Raw genomic sequence first — 5,160 nt, forward strand, 5'->3', positions numbered from 1 at the left:
GGGGGTGAAGGGAGGGCAGAGGTAAGGGGAAAAAATGAGAATCAAGACTTGCCATGTAAAGGTACACGATCCCAACAATGAGTGTAACTGTACTGTATCCCTAAAATGTACCAATAAACCTAATAAAATTTAAAAAAAAAAGGCACAGTTATCTCTGCAGAAAGTTCAATATTTGAGATATGTTCTTACATCTAGGAAACAACAGCTATCTAGGGACCAGATAGAAACTACCCATGATTTTGTGCCTCCCTGCCACCAAACAGCTTCTTATCTTCCTGAGAATGGCAATCTTCTACTGGATCTGGATACTTAATTTTGGACTAATATTAGCAAATACTTAGCCAGGCGTGGTGGTGCACACCTGTAATACCAGCACTTTGGAGGCTGAGGCAGTAAGATCACTGTGACCAGCCTTGGCTACACAGTGAGTTCCAGGTCAGTCTCAACTACACAGTGAGACTGTCAAAAGAAAGAAAGAGAGAGAGAGAGAGAGAGAGAGAGAGAGAGAGAGAGAGAGAGAGAGAGAAGCAAAGCCTTCTCCCATATCAAAAAAGAAAAAAATGAACAAAAACTAGAACAAAAACTCCACCCAGTGGCAAACTTTTCAAAAAAGTTAGACAGAGAGGCTGCTGGATGGCTGCCCTATCTTAGGGCACTAGCAGATACAGCTATGCTAACAGCTGAAGCTACAAAACCAACGTTAGGACAGAGACTAGAAATCCTGACTCTATCATGTGAGGGCTATCCTCATAATTAAGGTTACTTGTGGTTAACAGAAGAATTTCTTGCCAACTATCAGGCCATGCTTGTAGACACCCATGAGGTTATTATAAAACCATACACTACTCTTAATCCTGCTCCTCCCATGTCTACAGAACCAGAAGTTAGCCACGCTTGTGAACAAGTGATGTGCCAAACTTATGCAAGAAAGCAGACATCAATGACCTGCCCCTCCAAGACCCTTAGGAGGTACAGTTCACTGATGGAAATAGTTTTGTCCAATAAGGACATCAAAAGGCTGGTTATGCAGTTTTCAGTTCACAGCAGGTCACGGAAGCAAAATGTGTTCCCCCAGGGACCTCACTCAAAGAGCAGAGCTCATAGCTCTTACTTGGTAAAGACAAAAGGTTAAATATCTATACAGGCACCAAATATGACTTTCTGGTCCACAAACCCATGCATCAATCTGGAAAGAAGGAGTTTAATAACTAATAAACAATCATCTATAAAGCACAAGCAGAAAATTCTATAATCCTAGAAGCGGTTCATCTTTCCAAGCAGGTCACACAGTTATGCATTGTAAGGGGTACCAAAGATTCATGTATAAACTCTCCTTGGAAAAATCAAAAGACTGATAGGGAAGCAAAAAGAACAGCCTCACAACCCCTTAAAACTCTAGCTTTATTTCCAGTTCCTGAGATACCACTAAAGCCAATCTGTACTCCACAGGAAGATAAATGGACAAGAGGAGATTAAAAAGAGACACAGGTAGTATTTAGAAAACAAGTTGGTCCTTCCTCGAGAGATATGATGGAAGGCTATTAAAAAAACTTCATGATAAAAAAACACAAAAAAAGCCAGGTGTGGTGGCACATGCCTGTAATCCCAGCACCGAGGAGGCTGAGGCAGGTGGAGCATTGTGAGTTCAAGACCAGCCTGAGCTACGTAGTGAGTTCCAGGTCAGTCTCAACAACATAGTGAGACCCTGTCTCAAAAAACAAAACAAAACAAAACAAAAAACAACAAAAAACTTCATAATTCTTTCTACTTGGCAAGAGATGGTACATTGGATATAGTCACTGGAATTTTTATAGGGCTAGGACTAGTGTCAACCACTCAACAAGTCTTAAAAAAATCCATCTCTACAATAACCCAAACCACCTCCTTTTTAAAATCCATATAACAGAAAGGCACATGACCTGGGAAGGAGTGGCAATTAGACTTTACCCACATGCCACCATGTGGGGAATTTGAACAGATAATGGTCCTAATTGACACCTTTACAGGTTGGACTGAAGTCTTTCCTACCCTTTCAGAAAAGGTAGTAGGAGATAGTCAAGGTGCTCCTTAAGGAAATCATCCCCCATTTTGGACTACCCTCATCCCTCCAGAGTGACAATTGGCCTTCTTTCACCTCTCATATAACTCAGGGATGGCAAAGGCTATAGGAATAAACAAACATCTCCATTCTACATGGAGACCGGTCTTCTGGAAAAGTTGAGAGAGCCAACCAGACTCTAAAGTGAGTTATGGCAAAACCTTGACAAGGGACATGAGTCCTGGCTCCAATTATTGCCAATACCCCTCATAAGGGCTCATAACACTCCCAAAACTGGGCTAAATATGAGTCCATTTGAGATGATACATGGGAAGCCATATCTGTCTTCTGATATGGTCATAGACCCAGAGACCAGGAGGCTTTTACAATGTCATATTAACCTGGGCCAAGTGTAACCAGCTATCCAAATGTAGAGTTCTAGCAGCTCCTGGCCAGGGGGAACACCTAATATCCATCCTGGAAACTAAATGTTCATACAAACTTGGAAAAAATAGTCTTTTGTAGACCCATTAAAACCAAATTGAAAAACGACTTTTCATTGATCCTTGCCACACCCACTGCAGTAAAGGTGGCAGAGATTGATAACTAGATTCAATTTTCTAGGATAATGTCAGACCCACTTGAATTGCCTGAAGAAAAAGACCACCTAAAAGGAACCACCTACTACTGTGAATCTCTAGAAGACCTGAGACTTCTCTGTAAGAAACAAGACTCAGGCCAAGGATGTAGCTCAGCAGCACAGTGTGTGCCTGGAAAGCATGAGGTCCTGAGTTCGATCCCTGGTACCAAAAAACAAAAAAACAAAAAAATAAAATAAAACAAAAAAACTCTAGAATGTTCCAAATACAGAAAGTAAACAGAATCCTACTAAGCCTGTGGCTCTGAGACTCTCCATATGTTGCCATATGTTCTCCTCCACAGGAAGTGTATCAGTCTTACCTGCTCTTCATATTTCAATATCACCATTTAAAAATAAAATTAGGGCTCAACAGAACCAACCAGACCCTAAAGTGAGTGCTAGCAAAATTTTGCTAAGAAGCATCTATAACTCATAGAGGCATTCCATCTTCCCAACTCTTTCATCTAACTCTTTTATCATTGTCTTCTGACAGTTTTTTTTTCTTAAATCCAGCCAATGAACCACATCCCAAAGTAGTTGGAGAGCACATAATTCCCAATAGGTAAGGCCTACGGCTATAAGAAGTAGCTATATGAAGACAAATACCTCCACTGATTCAGCACCCCATAAAGACTTATGGGGATATGTGTCTGTCAGGGGAAATGAAGATAGGGTGTGGCTAAAACTAGTTAGAAAAGAAAGTGTGATGAAATCCTCAGACACATGCACAAAACCACTCCCAAATCCCTGCAGGTGGAATCCTCACAAGAATTCAAGTAGGTTTTTGATAAGTTAAACTGGACATGACAGCAGCATGGCAAATATAGCAAATGCCTCTTTGCCATTACCATTCATTATCATGTCTTTTCTTTTCTTTTTCTTTTTTTTTTTTTTTTTTTTTTTTTTTTTTTTTTTTTTTTTTTTTTTGGTATCAGGGATCGAATTCAGGACCTTGAGCTTGTGATGCAGGCACAGTGCCACTGAGCTAAATCCCCAGCCCTTTATTGTCTTTTCAAAGTAGTCCACCCTAAAATATTGGGTGCATTTTTATTTTTTCTTTCCTTTTTTCTACACTTAGTTGGCTCAAGCTCACTCTGCAGGGCCAGTTTTTTTTTTTTCTACCCTTCTGGGGTTTTTTTCCTACCCTTAACATATACGAAAATTAGCTATTGTTTATGCATGTTTCATTTAATTCTTTGGGTCAAAAAGAACCCAGAAATCACCTATAGAAGGAGACTCCAGCACCCCAAAATCTAGTAACATTATCAGATCCTACTATTTTCAACCTTCTGAAATTTTTTTCATTAAGTTTATTGGTACATTTTAGGTATACAGTACAATTACATTCATCATTGGGATTTTGTATATTTACATAATGTATCTTGGTTCTTATTTTTTACCCATACCCCTGGCCCTCTCTTTATCCCTCCACTCTTTCCTATTTACAAAGACTTTATTTCCATTTTTTCCTTTTCTCTTATTTCCTTTCCCCTACCCTTCCCACTTCCCCTACTCCTTGAGCCCTTTTCTTGCTATTTCACATTATCAATTATACACTTTTAGTTTTTCACAACAGAAAAACTATTCTGTATTTACACGTGTGTCCTCTTTATTTCACTTAAGAGTATGGCCTCAATGTGCATCCATTTAGCAATAAATGCCTCTAGTTTCTCATTCTTTATGGCTGAGTAGTACTCCATTTTATTTAAAAAGAACACATATTTTCTTTATCCAGTCACCAGTTGATGGGCAGTTGGGCTGTTTCCAAATTTTAGCTACTACAAACTGTGCCACTATGAAGAAGGGTGCACATATATCACAGTGGTATGATTCTTTTAATTCTTTTGGAAAGATACCCAGCAGAGGGATAGCTGGGTGAAATGGAACCTCTAGTCCCAGCTCTTTGAGGTATCTCCATATTGATTTCCACAGCAGTTGCACCAGTCTGCACACCCACCAACAATGGAGAAGGGTTTCTTTCTCCCCACAACCCCACCAACACTTGTTGTTGCTTTATTTCTTGATAGCAGCCATTCTTTGTGTGGTGAGGTGGAATCACAGTGTTGTTTTCATCTGCATCTCTCGAATGACCAGTGATGTTCAACATTTTTTCTTATATTTATTTGCTGCTTTTACTTGTTTATCTGAGATCTATCTGTTCATTTCAGATGCCCACTTTTTTTAATTTTATTGAGTTTATTGGTACATTTTAGGGATACAGTACAGTTACATTCATTGTTGGGATCATGTACCTCTACATGGTAAGTCTTGATTCTCGTTTTTTCCCCTTACCTCTGCCCTCCCTTCACCCCCTCCTCCCCTCCCCATCTACAAACACTTTATTTTCATCTTTTCATTCTCTCACATTTTTTTCTTTTCCCTTTTTGTTCTTCCCCTATGCATCACACCTTCCCTACACCTTTAGCTCCTCTCTTCAAATTTCTAAATGTCAGTAATCTTATTAGAATCTTATGCATTGTTG

This window comes from Fukomys damarensis, unplaced genomic scaffold (genome assembly GCF_012274545.1).
Source record: "Fukomys damarensis isolate Sample0158 unplaced genomic scaffold, DMR_v1.0_HiC HiC_scaffold_39, whole genome shotgun sequence".
Classification (NCBI taxonomy): domain Eukaryota; kingdom Metazoa; phylum Chordata; class Mammalia; order Rodentia; family Bathyergidae; genus Fukomys; species Fukomys damarensis.